We start from the raw sequence: 6846 nt of genomic DNA, 5'->3' as shown, positions 1-6846 counted from the left end.
GGCTTTTCTAGGCGATAGGGATTTCGGATCATGGGCCCTTACTATGTCTGTCAGCGATGGGCCTTCGAAGTGCGTGGGACTATTTTTACACAGGCCCAACAGTTCCAATCCGTCAGGCCCATTAAGGTAGGCCCATCAGGTTCTATATTTTATCATTTTCAGTTGCCCCCTTCACCCCAATGATCCGTCCGCTTTTAGGTCAAAGGATCAATGGGGTGACGATCCTAACGTAGGGGTGTGACGGGTATTTTTATGATGGAATGGCACCCGTGAGACAAAAAGAAGGTTTAAACTGATTGTCGGATTCATGCAAGATAGGATGACGGTTCCAGATGAATCAATCCGTCAGAAGAAGATTCATCAAGTTGACGGTTACATGAAGGGTACAATCTGCTGATGCGTATTGACAGGTTGTCAACATTTATTGAGCATGCCACGTGTCAATCTCTGATTGGTCGTTGTATAGGATCGAAGCGTCGCTTCGTCTTCCATGCATCTCCTATATATATATAAGGCGCCTCACTCTCCCATTTTCACAATTTTCAACCAGAAATCGTTTGTCAGAGCGAAGCCGTCAACCTTGTCAGAGCACTCCGTCGAGGACGAGTATCTACCGATTACAACAACCGTCACCCATCCTCCGTTAAGTGTGGTAAGTATTTACTTTAATACCATAATCAAGTTACATTTCCGTCCTTGCATTGCTATTAGGATTACTATACCCGTCAATGCTTTCAAACCCGTCAGTCTTAGGTTTCATCGTCAATTGTAAGAAATGTCTAGTGCGTCAAGTAACCAGTCGGTGGTTCGTGACGGGACGGAATACGAGGATGTATACCCGTCCGGTCATAAAGACCAAGAGAGCCCCGGCGAAGATAGGAGTCCGTCGGCCTCCTCTTCGTCCTCAACAAATGAGGATGTGGAGATAGTTGAAATAGAGGGTTTTGATGACGACGGGAATCAAGCACTGGAGTCCGTTGTAGGTACTGATGGACTAAGGCAGTTCATCATGTTGCCAGAGTGGACAGTGCATAGGTTCACATCCGTCATCAGGGAGAGACATTTCAGCACTCTTAGAACCAACTTCCAAATCCCGGACTGCGTTTCCATCCGTCTACCCTATGTGTCGGAGAAGTGTTACTATGAAGGGGTAGAAGGTGTCGGAGTATACGAGCAAGCGTTGAAGGCAGGACTTCGGTTCCCGCTCTCTACACTTCATAGGGAACTTTTGCACTATCTAGGGTTGTCCGTCACCCAGATATCTCTTAACGCCTGGAGGGTCTTCATAGCCATGGAGATTCTTTATGGTGCGATGTCGAACGGAGAAAGGAGACTGACGGTCCGTGAATTTCTTCACTATTACCGTCCAGACGAGATTTCTGGGTCAAGGGGGATGTATAGTTTTGCCAGTCGGAGCCCCTTATTGAAGGTGATCTTCGAGACCCCAGACTCAAATAGAGACTGGAAGAGTCGTTATTTCTTCCTGGAGGGTGACAGATGGATGAACCGTCCAGGGGAGACGGAGTACCTGCCCGTTGACACAACCTGGGCAGTGATAAATCAATCGTGTATGCACCCGTCTTAATTTTGCAATGCTTTTCATATCCGTCCATTTTTAAATGCTTTTCATATCCGTCCATTTGTATGAGTATATCTTAATCGTCTTTCTCTGCAGGTAGACGGCGCCCGCAAGTTAGCCTCGAGGAATTTAGTTTCCTTGAAAAGGTTTGCAGAAAAACTAAGCCGAAGGAAAGGACCTGGGCTAAATTGGTGAATCCGAGGACCATTCATTGGTACTATGACGGTCCTGAGCCCACCCAAGAGGCTATTAGATACGACGAGCGAGTTCATAGACGTAAGCCCGTCGACTTTACTTTGCCATTTATTTAGCTTTACTTAGTTTAATTTCATCCGTCAATATTTGCAGAGATGGAAGACGCGAAAAGAAGAGCTTTAATTAAATCTCAAGCCGTCAAGAAGAAGGAATCCGGCGAGGTGTTACCTAAGGGGTCGGCTTCAGCCTCGAAGAGGAAACCGACATCAAAATCTGACCGTCCGTTTAAGCAACCCAAGATCTCTCTTAAACCTGTGGTTGGCTTGATGGCTAAGGGTGCCAAGACCGTCACCCCTGCTAAGCCTGGGACGGGAAAAGGTTTCATGACGGCCCCAGACTCTAAACAAGAGAGACCTCATCCCCTCCTCCGTGACGACTCCAAGTATGCGTTAGAGAAGCTGTCGTCTATTATCACGGCGGAAGACTATGAGGATCTGGGAAACCACTTGACAGAGGCTATGGGAGAGACGGGCCTTTTCGCCGTTGCTCAAGTAAGTTTTGCCCGTCGATTATGTTTTTTTTTTTCCCTTTTTTCTTTTATTATTACATGACGGACTCTCTTGTCGGTTTGTAGTTGTTGGTCATGATGAAGGGATTGTTGGATCGATGCCTTAACCATGAAAATGCTTTGGACCGAGTTCGTGCAAAGGCAGACCAGACGGAGGAAGAGCTTGGTCAACTCCATAAATGGAAGTCCAACATGGAGAAGAAGCTGGAGCTCTCTGAGCAAGTAAGAAAAGAGCTGGAGCAGAAGACGGACGAGGCGTCGACAGTCTTGCAGAAGAAGGAGAAGGAAATTAAAGCGTTGTAGGAAGAGATCCGTCTCGCTAAGGAAGTAGCCGTCCAGGAGTACAGAGACTCAGATTCCTTGTTGAGCGAGCTGGCGGACTCTTTTCTGCAAGGCTTTGATGACTCGCTTCGTCAGGTCAAGAAGATCTATCCTGAGCTGGATGTATCAATGATCAAAGTGGACGACCAAGGCCAGACCTCTGCAATTCCCGTTGCTTCCGAAAATACAGAGGACCTCTTCGGAGACGAAGCAGCTCAGGGTGACGGAGAGTCCGCCGTGCCGAAGGAGGTTCCTGTTGCCGACCCCAAGAAAGTAGATTAATCTTTTGTAAATGTCGAGGAAGATCCGTCCCCCTTTTTTATATGTTTTTAGTACTTTGAAGACGGTTTGTTTTAAGTTAGCTTTTGTACCGAACAATGTTTTTCTTTCACTATATGTTTACGCATATTTTTGTTGCTGGTTAAGTATTTGTATCCGTTAAGTATTTTTCTCTCCGTCTTCTTGTATGTTAAGTGTTAATTTGGACAAACTGGTCTGTTGATCCGTCCACTTTAAAAAGCTTTTTTCACCTCTAATCGGACCCGTCTATTACGGATAGGATATACTATCCATCCACTTTATGGGTAGTTCTTTATAGTCTTGTTGTTCGTCCACTTTGTGGGCGTTTTAGAACCGTCTGTTTTGAGAGCATAATTATTTCAGCCGTTTTTATGGTCCGTCCACTTTTGTGGGCAATTTTTTATCGAGACAATGATCCGTTCACCTTGTGGCGGCTATACCGTCCACTTTTTGGACTTGTAAAATTATTCACCGTTTTGGGTGATCCGTCGACTTTGTGGCGGCTATACCGTCCACTTTTTGGACTTGTAAATTTATTCACCATTTTGGTGATCCGTCTACTTTGTGGATAGTTTTTTTTTTTACCGTTGTAGTGATCCGCCCACTCTGTGGACGGCTATTTTACCGTCGTATTTATTCGTCCATTTTGGACTGCATTCGTCACCTTTGTAGGGCGAGCTGTCCACTTCGTGGACTTACTTTTGTTTGTCTCGAGGGACTTCGAGTGGTCAGCCTCGTAGGATAACCGTCCGCCTAGTGGACTTTAAGCCGTCACCCTTTGGGTGATCCGTCCACCTTATGGACTTTACTTTGTATCCGTCCACTTTGTGGACTTTAAAGTGAACATCCTTGTAGGATAACCGTCCACCTCGAGGAATTTAAGCCGTCACCCTTTGGGTGATCCATCCACCTTGTGGACTTTATTTTGTATCCGTCCACTTTGTGGACTTTAAAGTGAACATCCTTGTTGGATAACCGTCCACCTCAAGGACTTTAAGCCGTCACCCTTTGGGTGATCCGTCCACCGTGTGGACTTTAAGTTGTCATCCCTGTAGTATGTTATCATCCCTTTAGGATGCCCCGTCCATCTTGTGGACTTCATTTTGTATTCATCCGTCTCGTGGACTTTTAACTAGCTTTCGTTAACTTTGTGGACAATTGTAATGACATCCAAGTAGAATATCATAATTGTATCTAATTATAGAGATGCGTAAAGGAAAAGTGCCTGCCCCCTTGGGCTTAAAAAAGGCACGACAAGATTGTAGCAAAAGAAAAACAGTTTAAAGAAAAACTTATAAAAAGCATAAAAAGCCAAAAAGAAAATTGGTTGCCGTTCGCCGTGTTACTATCACTGGTAGTATTTTCTCAAATGCTCGGCGTTCCATGGATGCGGTAGCTTCTCTCCATCTGTTGTCTCCAGGTGGTATGTTCTTTTCCTTTTCCATGCCGTGACTCTATAAGGTCCTTCCCAGTTGGGGCCGAGTTTTCCCTGTGTAAGGTCTCTAGTTGCACCCATGACCCTCCTGAGTACGAGGTCTCCTACTTGGAAGTTTCTGTGTCGGACCCGGGAGTTGTAATGTCTGGCCATGCGATCCTGGTATCTAGCGATCCTTTGCTCCGCCGCCGACCTTACCTCATCTATCAGGTCCAGCTGTAGCCTCATAGATTCGTCGTTCCTGCTTTCGTCATGGTTGTGAACCCTGTAACTTGTGAGCCCAACTTCTGCTGGGATGACCGCCTCACTCCCGTATGTCAGTCGGAATGGCGTCTCTCCTGTTGGAGTCCTTGCCGTTGTCCTGTATGCCCACAGTATGCTCGGCAATTCTTCGGGCCATATGCTCTTTGCCCCCTCGAGCCGAGTCTTGATAATCTTTAACAGGGATCGGTTCGTGACTTCAACCTGGCCATTAGCCTGAGGATGGGCGGGCGATGAGTAGTGGTTTTTTATTCCTAGCTGTGTGCAGAAATCTCGGAAGTGGCCGTTGTCGAACTGCCTCCCGTTATCTGAGACAAGGACTCTAGGAATACCAAACCTGCATACGATGCACCGCCAGACAAAACTTCTAATGTTCTTTTCTGTAATGGTGGCCAAGGCTTCCGCTTCTACCCATTTTGTGAAGTAGTCAATACCCACTACCAGGAACTTTAGCTGCCTTACCGCCGTTGGGAAAGGTCCCATGATGTCTAGTCCCCACTGAGCGAACGGCCATGGAGCCGTTATAGGGGTCAGCTCCTCAGCTGGCTATCCGATAGAGTTGCTGAACCTCTGGCATTTGTCGTAGCTTCTAACGTAAGACTCGGCATCTTTCTGCATGGTTGGCCAGTAATATCCAGCTCGTACCAGTTTGTGCACCAACGACCGCGATCCAGAATGGTTCCCGCATATCCCTTCGTGTACTTCCCTCATTACGTAGTCTGCCTCTTCGACCCCGAGGCATCTTAGATAAGGGCGGGAGAAACATCTCTTGTAAAGAATGTCTTTTATCAAGACGAACCTTGCCGCTTGGACTTTTAGCTTTCTCACTGCCTCCTTCCCTTCTGGCAGTAACCCGTCCTTTAAGTATGAAGTTATCTGTGTAGTCTAGTTTCTTTCGGAGCGTATCTCCTGCATGTTGTCGGGGTCTATTAGTGGAAAGAGTTGAACAAAGGAAAGTACATTACCCGGTGTCATCATATGTTCTGCTGAAGCGGCTTTGGCTAGCCGATTGGCGAGCTCATTTTCTCCCCTAGGGATTTGGACGACCATCGCTTTTATCCCGTTGACTCTCGCCCTTACTTGATCAAGATATCTCTTCAAACTTTCCCCCTTGCATTCATAATCTCCGTTTACTTGATTGGTCACGACTTGAGAGTCGCAAAAACGACCACACTTTCAGCTCCGGCGGCTTTGGCTAGGTCGAGTCCTGCCGTCACCGCTTCGTATTCTGCTTCATTGTTGGTAATGGGGAAGTCGAGACGGACCATACATTCGATCTTGTCTCCTTCAGGTGACAGCAATACTATGCCGGCCCCTCCAATTCGACAATTGGATGATTCGTTGGTGTAGATGCTCCACTGGGGGTGTTCTTCTGCCCCCTTGTCCTCGTCACGCGTAAACTCTGCTATGAAGTCGGCTACAGCTTGCCCTTTAATGGCCACACGTGGACGGTACTTGATATCAAACTCACTCAATTCTATTGCCCACAGCGTCAGTCGACCTGCGGCTTCAGGATTACAGGATTACTCAGTGCCCTTCGCAAGGGCTTGTCGGTCATTACGTTCACGGTATGGGCTTGAAAGTAGGGTTTGAGCTTACGAGCCGCCGTGACCAATGCAAAAGCGAGTTTCTCCATGGGTTGGTATCTTTCTTCGGCACCGCGGAGAGCCCGGCTGGCATAGTATACAGGCTTCTGTGCATTATCCTCTTCTCTGATTAAGGCCGCGCTGACGGCGACAGAGGAGACGGCCAAGTAGAGGAAAAGTTCTTCACCAGGTTGCGAGGGACTCAATAGGGGTGGTGAAGATAGGTATGCCTTTAATTCCACAAACGCTTGCTGACACTCGTCCGTCCACTCGAAAGATTTCTTTAATGTGCGAAAGAAAGGCAAGCACTTGTCCGTTGCTCTCGACACAAATCTATTTAATGCCGCTATCCTGCCGTTAAGGCTTTGTATCTCCTTCACATTTCGCGGAGGGGCCATCTCTACTATGGCTCGGATTTTGTCCGGATTAGCCTCAATTCCTCTCTGGGAAACCATGAACCCTAGGAATTTGCCTGCCGTTACGCCGAATGCGCACTTTCTCGGATTGAGTTTCATGTTGTAGGATCGGAGCGTACCGAATGTTTCCTTAAGGTCCTCCAGGTGGTCTTCCTCCTTCCGGCTCTTTACCAGCATGTCGTCGA

The sequence above is a fragment of the Quercus lobata genome, chromosome 8 (assembly GCF_001633185.2).
Source record: "Quercus lobata isolate SW786 chromosome 8, ValleyOak3.0 Primary Assembly, whole genome shotgun sequence".
NCBI lineage: Eukaryota > Viridiplantae > Streptophyta > Magnoliopsida > Fagales > Fagaceae > Quercus > Quercus lobata.
This window is presented reverse-complemented; position numbering follows the sequence as displayed.